The sequence below is a fragment of the Phaethon aethereus genome (genome assembly GCF_964289735.1).
Source record: "Phaethon aethereus genome assembly, chromosome: 2".
NCBI classification, from domain to species: domain Eukaryota; kingdom Metazoa; phylum Chordata; class Aves; order Phaethontiformes; family Phaethontidae; genus Phaethon; species Phaethon aethereus.
This window is the reverse complement of record NC_138582.1, coordinates 162,731,189-162,744,576: the sequence shown is the minus strand read 5'-3', so window position 1 is coordinate 162,744,576 and position 13,388 is coordinate 162,731,189.

Sequence of the window (13,388 nt, the reverse complement as noted above, 5' to 3'; positions counted from 1 at the left end):
GAGTCACTGCTCGGGGACGGGCTGTCGATCACCGGGTGGTGAGCAATTGATGTATTGGGCATCCCTTGTTCTTGTACATTCCTTTGTTGGTATTATTATTGTTGTTATCATTGTTGTTTCTTTCTCTCTTTCTGTCCTATTAAACTGTTTGTATCTCAACCCACGAGTTTTTTCCCAATTCTCTCCCTCATCCCACTGGGGGAGGAGGGAGTGAGTGTGTGGCTGCGTGGTGCTTAGTTGCAAGCTGGGGCTCAACCACGACACCAGGAATGGCACCATACGAGTGGCAAATAGCAGTTTTAAAAGGGAGATGAGAAAGGGAAGGAGTAAAATGCTCTTATGTCTGACCTCAAAAACATGTAAGATTTAAGATCAGATTTTGAAGAAAAGTCTAATGGAGCTAAATGATATAACAAGCAGTATGGACTTATGAAAGTTAGCTCAGGAACATAATTGGCTTTATAGATGCAGGGAGTGCAGTAGAGCTCATCCATGCTGGCTTGAAGAAAGCATTTGATTAAATACCATCTGGGAGATTAGCTCAGATGGGAAGGGTGGAAACTAAATGAACTGCAAACTGGGTGTGCTGCTGGCTGAAGGGGAGATGGAAACACATACTGCTGCAAAGGTAAGTATCAGGCTGGAGGGAAATTATTAATAGAGTTCCTTAAGAAACAGTCTTGAGACCAGATTCTTTATTCATTTTTTGGGCACAGAAAATGCCTGACAACATCTGCTAAAGACAAAATTTAGAGGCAGTTTCAATATGGAAGTGGAGAGAGGCATTCACACAAAAAGAGGCTGAAAGTGCGTGGCTTGATCAGCCTGAAAAAACAGAGGCTACTGGAGCAGGTCCCTATAAATGATGAAAGGGTAAATAGATGGGGAGGAGGAAAGGTGTTGTCGTGGTATAGCCCCAGCCGGCAACCAAGCCCCATGCAGCCACTCACTCACTCCCCCACAGTGGGATGGGGAGAGAATCAGAAGAGTAAAAGTAAGAAAACTCGTGGGTTGAGATAAAGACAGTTTAATAAGTAAAGCAAAAGCCGCGCACGCAAGCAGAGCAAAACAAGGAATTCATTCCCCGCTCCCCACGGGCAGGCGGGGGTTCAGCCATCTCCAGGGAAGCATCATGCGTAATGGTTTCTTGGGAAGACAAACACCATCACTCCAAACATCCCCCCTTCTTCTTCTTTGCCCCAGCTTTATATACTGAGCATGACGTCATATGGTATGGAATATCTCTTTGGCCAGCCTGGGTCAGCTGTCCTGGCTGTGTCCCCTCCCAGCTCCCCGTGCACCCCCAGTCTTCTCGCTGGCAGCCCAGCACGAGAAGCTGGACTGTCCTTGACTGCTCAGCAACAACTCAAAACATCAGCACCTTATCAACATTTTCTCATCCCAAATCCAAAACACAGCCTCATGCCAGCTTCTATGAGTAAATTAACTCTATGGCTGAAGCCAGGACAGGTGTTTAACTGGCAAGGTAATATTGGCAGAAGAACTGACACAAACTATCATGTATAATTACATGCTGAAGCATAGAAGAAAGTTTCTGACTACATATTAAGAGGAATAGCGGGGAGAAATCTACCCAGGGATTTTCCCCAGCAGTTCAGTCCTTGGCAGGGCAATGCATCAGCACCCGTGGCTCTCACCAGCCCTCCTGCGCAGATGATTCAGCATTTACCATGGTTGACCACCATCTACACTGTCCTTCCCAATAGTACTCAGATTTTTGCACCCAGAATTGCCCAGGAGGGATCAGAGGAGGTCTCCTTCCTCAGTGCTCAGTGTCATATTTATTAGGCCACGGTAGCTTGCGTGGGGGCTGTTGCCGTCATGCCGAGATGAGCAGCTGTTGCCTCCTTCCCAGCGGGAAAACGGAGGTAAGAGCGTGTTCAGGGGGATGCGTCACTGTGCCAGAAGAAAGCAGAAGGAACAATGTCATTATCATGCCTACAGAGGCCGGTGTGACCCCAAGAGACAGTGACAGTAATGGTGTTTTATAGTAATTCAATAACTGTTTGTGCCAGGAGGATCAATTGCTCTGACCAGCCTTATTTGCTAAGTTAGTAGATCGCAAGAATAAGAGGCTTTTCATAGCTGGCACAGAGAGGCCACTTTGGTTGCCTTTCTTTTAATACAGGGAAAAACCAAAAGTTGGTCTAAGTGAACAAGTACCGGAATCCTTTGACATGTTGAACACTCTCCAGCCTCAGAGAGGCAGCAGGTGCTCTGTGGACACACAGAGCTGGGAGATGCTGAGCTGGAGCTGAGCACACCAGGGCCAGGGAGAAGCGGTGGCCAGGGCTGAGCACCAGGAGCAAAGGCAGGAGATGCAGGAGTCTGATCCTGTCTCCAGAGCAGCTCTGCTGCCAGCAAGGTATCTCTACCATCAAGGTACTCCCACATGGAAATTGCATTACCGTCCATTTGTGGTCCAGCATCTCTGTCCTCATCTCCCCAAAAGCATAAAAGTAGGGAGATGGGTGAAAACCCCAATTCCTGACCACACATCTTTCCTCCTCTTCTTCAGGAGGCACAGCAGCCCCTGGCACCATGCTCAGAAACAGAACTTCTCCAGAGAAACACGCACAGACAGCAGAAATGCATTAGCCACCGTGTAACTAGCTGAAGGTGGAACACACATGAGGTTATAAAGCTGTTTACATTTCTGCCCCCCTCAGCCCCTTCACCTTGTACCTGGACTGCTCTAAGTTGCCTGACAAGCCTTGGCCTCTGAACAAAAGGTTTGGTGGTTGAGAACTCCTCAACTGTACCGAACACTCTTGTGTAGCCAAGGAGGAGAATGGCACTGAGTGTAGCAGGGACGCAATCGCCTAAACAATGTACAGGACAAGAACAGAACTAACAAATTATCTCCAGACAATCCTGGCAGCGGTACCATTAAAAACTTGAGAAATCACCTGCCTGGATTGTGGAAACTCACTGATCCCTAAAGTCAATCACCTCCCAGTCCTATAAATAGTGGTCCCAAGTGAGACCCTTTGAGCTCTCCTGGACCGCAGTGGGCTGCGACCAGCACCTCCCTCTGAGTGGGACGCCTCTCAGAGTCCGTGAACCCTCAAGTTCACGATCAACTCAGAGGCTTGACTGTGCACGCATTGAGCGACACAAAGCATCCGATGTGAGTGTTTGACTGAATTCGAGGGGGATATTTAAAGATACCTTTGTACATATCTATCTCTCTTCTCTCCATCTCTTTACGTGTCTCTATCTCTACACCTATACGTGTGTGAGTTTAAGGAATCTTAGTAAGTATAAATTGATTATGCTGCTGTTTTATATGATTTGATACTATGATTTATCTCAATATCGCTAGTGAATTTAATCGCTGTTATTTTGTACTAGATTATTACCATCCTAAAGTTACACCAAGTACAACATATACCACCACACCAGACTCCCCGATACCCTATCCCTTTAGTCATAAACTGTTGGCCAAGTCTGGGACTAGGAGTGGATTCAGCTGCACCTGGACTCCTTCTCTGAGAAGGAGTTTAGAAAGCAAGGAGGTCCACTCTGAACCTCATGACTCAATGGGAGGGCATTCCTTAACTTGCCTTACCTAACCTTAGTCGTAAGCTGTTGACCAAGTCTGGGACTAAGGGTGGATTTCAGTCCACTCTGAACCTCATGACTCAATGGGAGGATCTCCCCTACTCTCTCTCCTCGATATACACATTAACTCGTTTCGATACACGAGTAAATCATTCCAATTTAATTGCAATTCGGTTTCTCTCTGTATACCTTTTCCATGTTGAATAAGTAATAGAGTGGACCTTGCCATCAAATTCTGTTAAGTTGCGCTTTTTACAAATTTGTATTAAAATCATTTGCTTTCTGATATCTTTGGTGGTGATTCTTTAAGCAGCCTAAATTATTCATTCACGACAAGTGGAACTGAGAGGAATCCAGTATGCTTTTGGCACAAATGAAACTTGAGGGAGAATGGGATGAGAAAGCACAAACACTGTCTAAAACTCTCCCCAAATTCACTGAGGATAGAGAAAATTCTTGGAAAAACATGGTGAAAACAGGATCTCTGTTTGGCTTGAAGACTCAAAATTGAGAATTAATGCTTCCTACAAAATAGCTCTTGATTTGTGAGTAGTAACAGGTGGGACAAATCCTGGGAAACTCATGGGTCCTGTCCTGGCTGGGCACTGCACCAAGGTACATACGGTACGTGTCTGTCTCTGCCAGAGCCAGCCCTAAAAATGCCTCCTCTTCGGACTTTTTGGGGGCACCCATCAAGCTCAAGATTTGCAGAGCTACCTGATGGCCTGGTGGCCTTGGGGGTCCCAGAGCTGGGTGTTAGGCACCGTGGTCCCAGGGTCCAAAGCCTCAGTCATGCTTGAAGCCCCTTCCCTGGCAAGCCTGGCCAGCTCTGCGCTGCTTCACCTCCTTCTCCGGCTCTTGGCAAGCAGCTTCATCTGCTGCTGGTGAGCCGAGAGGAGTGACCAAGTCAGCACAACATCGTACCCAGTTTTTCCTTTTGACTGGAAAGAAGTGTCCCTCCTCTGGGCAATGAGGTCTTATTAGAGGGCAGTGCCCTCCAGGTACACTGCTATTTGGGGGATTTAACCCCCAGGATCTGCCAAGAGTCTCTTTTTCTCACCTCAGCAGGAAAAAGAAAGCAAAGTTACAAGAAGTCTGTGGAGGAGCCAGGAGCCAGCCCTAGCTCTCATAAGAAGTACACAAATGCTTCATCTGCAAGACTCTCCTGCCTTGGGAAAAAAACAAAAACACACGAAAAAAATCACACTCACAAGCATTTGTAACATTCATTATCCAGGCCTGCGGAAAGCCACTGAAACTAATCAAAATTTTACATCTCATGCTGTAAACTGAGCAGAGATGTATTAAGCAAGTGAAAAATATACACACTGTGTTTGGATGTGCTGACACACACCCCTGTCAGGTATAACTAAGGCTCCCATTCTTCTTCTTTCCTACCACTAGTTCTATGTATTAAGTTCCATTCTAATTTAATTAACCTTATTGCAGCATTTCTTCATTGAAAACAAATAGCTCCTAGGAATGGTGCTTGCTGGGGAGCACAGTGGGCTGCTTTTTTTGGCACTGGTAATTGGCATTTGCAGTAAGCATGGGGAAATCCCAATTCCCAGTGCCTTAGGGGAGATAATGAAATTTGCACAGTTCTAAGAAATTAGAAGAGGACTGGAGGTTTAAAACAACTTTTACAAAAGAAAACAGGAAACATGTTAGTTTTTGTTACAGGCAGCAAACGGGAGGCTCACAAACAAGCTAAACCCTTGTAAAGTAATTCATTCTCCATGTTAATGTTATTTATGTACCACACAGCAGCATCTAAAGGCTCCGTCCAAGCCTGGGACCTCCCTGTTCTAGTACTGTCCAAATAGGTTACAGTAAATCATCCATGCCATCTAGAATCCACAACAAGAGCTGGATGAAAATTTCCCTTAGGACCAATTTTTCTGCTGGATATTGAAATCCCTGCAAAATAATCTGTTTTAACCCAGCTGTGATTATTTCAGATGGAGGGAATGAGCCCAGATAGCTTGTGCCCTGTGCCTGGGTCCCTGCAGATACCTACACTCCTGCTGCCAAGGAATGTCCTCTGCTTCGGATTTAAGGGCTCTGTGCATTTCCCTGGAGATCCTGAGCGTGTTTTCTGTGCAAGAAATGCCTCTGAAACATGCTGGACCTGCTGCAGCCTACAAGGAGTCTGCCCGCATGCATCCAAAAATTCCTGTGTGCAGAGCTCCTGGGTACCACATGAACATAGACATTTCTTTCTGCTAGGAAAAGCTTTTTTCTTACCAGTGTGACACGTCATGAAGTACATGTCCCCTTCTCAAGCATTTTACCAAAGGAATCTAAAATACAGAGCAAGTGAAACAGGGGTTTCCAAAAGAAGACAAAAAGGAATGTGCCCCAAATGCGCGAGAAGTAACTAAGTCACGATTGCAGAGATGGCAACAAGACCAAGAAACATCACCTAACTGAAAGGTCAGCCTTGCTTGCTTTTTTTTTTTCTGTAAGAATAAAAATTTTTGCAGATTCTGTATATGCCATTAACTTCTGCTCTAAAGAGGAACATGGATAAGATGAGCAAACTGGGAAAAAAATGGCTAAAGGATAGTGTTCTCAGGAGGCTCAAACCCAAGCATTTTTTGTTCTCAATCCTAAGATTTACAGCCACTAATTATTTTGGGTGTTTCCTTTTTAGACACTCATGCAGCCTATTTGTGGGAAAATTGATGTTTGCCACTTCCTATCAAACAACTTCTTTTAAGAGTTTTTAGTTTAGCAGCCAAAAATTAAGGCACACAAAAATTAAGGCACATAAATATCCATTCACTCTTGGAAATTGAGCATCTTGTATAGTTAAAGAAGAAAAACATCCCACAAAGTCCATTCTCTCCTTCCCACATCTTTTTCAAAAGCACATGTGGGGAATACTCTGTCTTGGTACAACTTTTTCAGTGTCTTTAATGCTTTGTGTTAACCAAGGAAGCTGGGGAAGAGAGCTGATGCCGCAGTCCTTTGTGCACGTACCTTCTGGGCCCTTGGGATTTGAGAATGGATTACACAAACCCCTTCCAGAGAGACAACTGGAGCCGAGATCCCCCGTTCAGCTGCTTTTACCTACTGAAATAACTGCAGAGAGCAACAATCCATGCAGGGAACAGCAAAAAGTCATTCCTCAAGCTCTGTCCCTGAATGTTGCTTAAATCCCCCAGGTTAGTATCCCTCAACCATGAACTTCAGCATGCTGCTAGGCCATATTGCTGGCATTTAAAGTACAGTAACACAATCAGTTATTGACATTTCCTTGAATATTATACAACCTCTGGACAATGTAATCCATCATGAGAGTGAAAGCAGGTAATTTCTTGGGAGCACATTGAATTCCTGTATTTAGTTTCCTTTCTGGTCAAGCCCACTTACTGGTCTCATTGTATTGCTGCCTGTTCTTTGCTTTGCTGTTTATAAATTTCTCTGTGTACAACTAACTCTTGCATAAAAGGCTTCAACAGTAGCGATATACAGTCAAATGCACATAATTGCTTTTACAAAAGGAAAAGAAATCACATCAAGGAACATAAACCTCAGTCCCTGTGTACTGCAGTTTAAAATAGATTATGCCCTATGGCTGATAATGTACTTCAGTTATAATCATTATGAGTCTACTAAATAAGAAGCCAATTATTGTTCTAACAAGGCATACACTAGTAATCTGGACAGAGATCATATAGCTGAAAGCGGCAAAGAAAAGAAGAAACGTGATGGAATAAAGGCACAGATATCATAAGTAGAGCTGCAGCCCCTTTCAGACCTGGCTTTAATTAGGAAGAACAGCAACCCACCACCAGCACTACATGCTCCATCTTGCTGGGTTTCTGACAAGTGCTGTGCTCTTCCAAGCCTTTAACACGGGAGGAAACCAAACATCCCAGCTCCAGAAAAGCCACCGATGTGGCCAGCACAGCTCGGGCTCTGCCCTCCGATCCAGGCACACTCCAGCTGGTGGCACTTGTGCAAGCATAGCGCAAAGGTGCCAGCTCATGCTGGGAAATTAGCCCCATATGTATACAGGACAGGTCATCTGAGAATCTTTTAAGCTAAGCAGTGCTATCAGCTGTTCAGGTAACACCAGGCTGAGGTATAAACTTCCTGAGCTCAAAAAGGTGCTTGAAAGGCAGATGAATCCCAGCCCTGTGGAGCTATGTGGTGGCCACCGGGTGGTTCAGGTTCCCGCTGCTAAGAGATTTCAAGATGATCTTGCAAACGTCAGGTCTATAAACCTTTCTGCAAACCAATAAGGGTTTGAGTCTGGATGCCACTGCTGCTGAGCAACACTACAGGTTGAGTTGAAGGTGGCAGCCACTTTGGTGGGATGTGCCCTCTGCTGCATGGAGGCACCCAGGGAGCTTGATGGAAGAAGTTCTCTCATTAGGGCTTTTTTCTGTTGCTCCTACCCAGCTCAGGAGCATGAGGATTAGCCCTGGGAACTCTGTGGGAGAAAACTCTCTCAGGAGCAGGACTTCCCAGCTGGTTTTGCCTTGGCTGGGAATAACCACTGGCAAACCTCTGAGGCCAACACCCCGAGCACCATGTAACCAACTCAAGGGGCAGAGGGAGGCTTGCAGTGATACAGCCAGCTCTTCGTGCTGTCTCCAGCAAGTGCAGGATGCATGTCTCAGATTATCCCAAAGGCAGTCCCAAGGCTTGCTTGCTCATGCTTTTGCCACAAACTTGGGTAGAACCCAGTTCCCCTCAGGTCTGGTGAAGATGTGAGTATGACTTGGAGGAACTGAGGTTCCCTGGTGAAAGCTGAGGATAGCAGAGGGCTATCTAGCATGTGTTTCCTGATCTCAGTAATGCTTCAAAGTCCTGTCTCTCTCCCTGTGCTGGTGCAATGGGCATCAGGTTGCCATGCCAGCAGTGAAACCCATGTCCGTGGAGATGATGGCCAGGGCTCTTGAATTTGGTTGGGAACAGCAGGTTTTGCCAGCAGAAGCTGAGAAGGTAAATAATTTTACTGATCACCAGTGCCCTTTCCTTTGTAGGAGAGAGGGAGAACAGAAAATTGCTGTCCTGTTTGCCTTGCAGCATGGCAGTGAAGGGATGGTTACACCATCCCTCCGTGGGCACTTCTGAAGATGAAGGGAGCAGAGTTTCCCCTCCAGGAAGATTTCCTTCAGGCATCACTAGCGCAGGGCTGACCACCACAGTGGCCCTTGTGTTCCCCGTGCCATTCCCACCGAGTAGCTGTAACCTCCCTGTTACTGTTGGAGAAGGGGCTGGAGGGCAGTGTCCACCCCACATGAGCACCCCTGCATGGCGTGTCTCTAGGAGGAGAGCCCCTAGAGCACCACAGCAGAGGGACCTTCTCCCACCTCCACACTGCAAAGGGAAAAAAAGATGGTAACTGTGGTTATAAAATGAATATATTTTATAATTTCTCACCACCCGGCGATCGATAACCCGTTCCCGAGCAGCGATTCCCGCCCCCGGCCAACTCCGGTTCGTACCCTGAGCACGACGTTACGTGGTGGGAACGTCCCTTCGGCCAGGCTGGGCCGGGGTCCCGGCTGTGCCCCGTCCCGGCTGCTTGTGCCCCTCCCCGCTGGCCGAGCGCGGGAGCTGAACAGCCCGTGACTGAGCATAAGCACCACAACTGCTCAGCAACAACCAAACCATCGGTGTGGTATCAGCGTTACCCTCAGCCCAAATCCAAACACAGCACCGTACCAGCTATTAGGAAGAAAATTAACTCCATCCCAGCCGAAACCAGGACAGCCTTGCACGCTGCTTTGCTTCGAGTGGAAAATGCTGCGAAGCGAAGGGAAGGGAAGTTTTTTTCCAGAACAAATGCATCCGCAAAGTACAGAATGAACCTGGACTGATGGAAAAAGTGAAACTCGGCTAAGAACCTAAGACATTGCTATTTAACCTGTGAAGGTGTGGTAGGAGGCTGTCAGTCAGATGACTTCCCAATGGGAAACTACTTGACATAGTGCCTCTGCCCATCAGAGAGGGCAATGGGGTTTGCCAAGGGCAGGTGATTTCAGCCTCCCCTTTTTTGTTGGATTTGCCAGTATTCTGCAAAGTGTTTGTTTTCTGTGTCTCTGAGAAGCCAGAGAACTCTCTGCTTATTTATATATGCAGAATAAAAAAGCACACAATTTCTGAATTTTTAAACAGTGTCATATGAAAATCTTTCATTGAAAACAATGCACACATTGTCTTGTTCCAACACTGTCCTGTGGACCTTACCAGCAAGTGCTGATATACAGGCACTAAATCTTCTCCGCTGCCAAATTACACATTTGCAGGAAGCAGTTTCTGACACTAACTGAAGAATTCAGCTGCATTTATTGTCTCTACTTTTTCTTTTTTTCATTTTCTGCAACGATCGGTCCCTTTGAGAGACACTTCTCTTTCCTTATTTTAGGGGACTGACTCAGTGTCTAGCAGACTGATGTTGCACTTGAGATGCCCACACTGGAATGACCAATCCCAGTGCAGACCCCACAACAGACCCACACATCTGGGACTGGCAGCTGTGAGACACCCCACTGCGGGTCAGGTCAGCCTGGAGTCCTCTCCACGCAGTCAGTCTCTTCCCCTGGATCTGTCATTTAGCCAAGTGCAGCCCCTTTAGACCCTACTGCAGCTGCCAGGACTTAAAGGGAGCTTGTAAGAAAGATGGGGACAGACTTTTTAGCAGGGCCTGTTGTGATAGGACAAGGGGTAATGGTTTTAACCTAAGAGAGCGCAGATTTAGACTAGATATAAGGAAGAAATTTTTCACAGTGAGGATGGTGAAACCCTGGCCCAGGTTGCCCAGAGAGGTGGTAGATGCTGCATCCCTGGAAACATCCCAGGTCAGGTTGGATGGCGTTCTGAGCAACCTGGTCTAGTTGGAGATGTCCCTGCTCATTGCAGGGGGTTGGACCAGATGGCCTTTAAAGGTCCCTTCCAACCCAAACTATCCTATGATTCTATGGTGCAGCCAGCATGTAATATACTTCTTGACCCACCAGCTTTCCGAGAGCAATGGAGAAGCAGGCAGGGGCATATGAGGACCTCATAACAGCCTCCATTTACAAAGAAAGTGGGGTGTGCTAACCCTGTTCTCCCAGCCTCTTTTTTTATGGTGTTACCAGGTTAATCCTGCCCTCATTCCTACCAGTAAAGATAGAGGGGCTGCAGGAGCTTACAGAGGTGGGAATGCCCCTGTTTAACCACCATTGCGTGCAAACTCCACTCCTTGCTTCTGGTTTCAGCTCTTCGGGAGAAGCTAGGTCGGGCGTGGGAAAGTGCAGAGGGTGGCAGTGCAGAGATGCAGTGCAAAAGACGCTCCTGGGGCTCCGGTATGGTCCTGAGCCCTCCTGTGCCTCAGTTTCCTCACGAGTGTGACCCAGAGCTCAGTACCCCCTTTGCCAGTGCTCTCAGGCCAGATTTGGTATTTGCAGAGTCACCTGGGAAAGGAGATGAAGGCTTTCACATCCGTGCAGAGTAAATCATTATTAAATGAGAGCTAATGAATCCCAAACTGGAGCAATTAGCCACTCTGCTGCTGCCAGAGGGTATTTTCCCTGCTGCCACAGTTGCCTCTAGGTGGCTGATTTTTAAATTACTCTTTCCTCATCACTTCAAGACCTTGCCTTGGGAACCAATCAAGGCTTTTTTTTTCCCCAAGTATGCCGAAGCACCCGTTTACATCCAAGAGCTGTTGTCCTGCTGCAGCTCAGGTGGGGCTGACCCCTCAGTCTGGATGCAGTTCACTCCTGTTGAAAAAGCTGATTTGCTTGAAGGGAGGAAAAGTGCTGGGTGCTTACAAAGCACCTTTGCACACATACATCTGCATGAGGAGCTGCTGGACCTGTGGCTACAGCACACACCGGGTCATAGGTGCATGGGCAACTGTTGGCTTTGTCTATACAGGAAAATATATTCATTTCTTGCAGCAGATCCCACATCAAAGTGGAGACTCACCACTAAGATTTCCACCAGTACCCCAGACACACGCAGGCATAAGCACCAGTATCACTGGCCAGGCTGTTATTATCATCCCTGGGCGCAGGGAAAATGAGGCAGGACAGGCAAGGGAGTCTCCAAAGCCCCTCAAGAGGCAGCAATGGGGACCCTGAAGTCTTGCACGAGTTGGGATCACGCAGCTACCAGCAATGGCTCCTTCAAAATACTAACAAAATTCAGGCAAGAAGCCTGGCTTGTCAGGAGATTGGCTTGAAAAAGTCATAGGCTTAAAGAATTTCTTACACAAAATGCAGTCACCGGCGCTGGCGGCTCTGGGCCTTTTGCCTGAATGTTTGCAGTTCATCCACTTTGGGTCCACTTTGGATGTATAAGAGCTCAGTGCATGTCCCAGCTGGCAAGCGAGTGCAGCAGAAGAGATTTAGGCAACTGGCTTTTTTTCATTGCAAACCCAGCAAATGGCAGCTGGAGGGTAGAAAATATTCGCTGCTGCATCCCTCCTAAAGGCATGTCTCATAAACTTCTTTATGGCTCGTGTAATTATTTCACTCACCTGCAATTAATGCCCTTTTGCTCCCCACAAGCTGGGTAAGACAGCTTTTACCACCCACAGCTCACGTCTATGGCTCTGCAGAGCTGCTGCTCCAGCTGAGAAGGGGTGTGAGCATCTCCCGCCAGCAAACCGAGCACCGCTGGTGGGATCTCAGCCATGAAGCAGTGGTAACCATCTCACTTCAGCCCATTTTTCCTGATTGACTGCACCTTTTTAAGCACTTACCTCAGCCTCTCATCATCAGCACGAGTGCTGAGACCTTGCTGTTCCCAGAGATCTCCTGGTAGGGAGGTTTGCTGCGGGGGGAGGCAAGGGCAGAATTTGGCCGAGCGCTGCCAGAGCTGTAGCCAGCCCTGACATTTTTTCCTTAGGTTATAGCTCGTTCAGCTGGGCGCACCCAATATGTTTGTATTTCATCAACACAAAAAAGTGACTTCATCACCATGGAAACAGCTATGATTTGCATCTTAATTAAGCAATGACAGATGCCCTACCGATAAAGGCAATCCTTAGCTATGGGTCCCATTTGACTTCAAGTTCCAACATTCTCATTTATTATTAGGTGCTTCTGAAATCAAAATTTTACCCGGTGATTGGCAGGGAGCTACATCTTAATGTTTTTGCTGACGTTCTGATGTGAATAAATATTTCTCGCTGGTGAGGCAGTCAAATACTCCAGGCTGAAGCAGAGTGGGACTGGCAGAATACTGGCTGGTTCTACATGGCATAAACCCCACTGTCCAAAGTGGGGGGATATGGGGGGAGGCACAAAGCGATCAGAGAAAGAATGTCCATGGACATGTGTACGGTGCTGACAGTGCAACACCAAACTACCCAAAAGGTCTCCAAAGGCTGGAGAGTTGGGTGCTCACAGGGAAGGCAATGCTCATGCTGGATTTCCAGCCCTCGCAGCTCTTGCCCGGTTCTTGGACACTGAACTCCTGTTTCCAGCTCCTCTGTGCTGAAGGGACACTGCCGAAATAGTGTTTTCCGGCCAGCCTGTGCACATGGTAGCAAACAGGGTGCAAGGAGTCAGTTGCCCGGGTGCAAGGAGCAAACAGGGTGCAAGGCGCTGGTCAGGCTGTCGTGCAGGGAGGAAGGGAGCGATGATGAGTGAGATGGAGGTAACCCAGGTACAGTGCGTGTCCCAGGCACTTAGCACAGCCCACGCTGTTGCACAAACCCTGCTCCCGTGCTCGAGGATGTGTCCACAACCCTCTCATCTGTGTCTCAGAGCTTCACTGCCGTTAGTGAATCCAGCAACACAGCACTTCCCACCTTCAGCAGCTTTATCATTCTTTTGCTGTGCACAGGG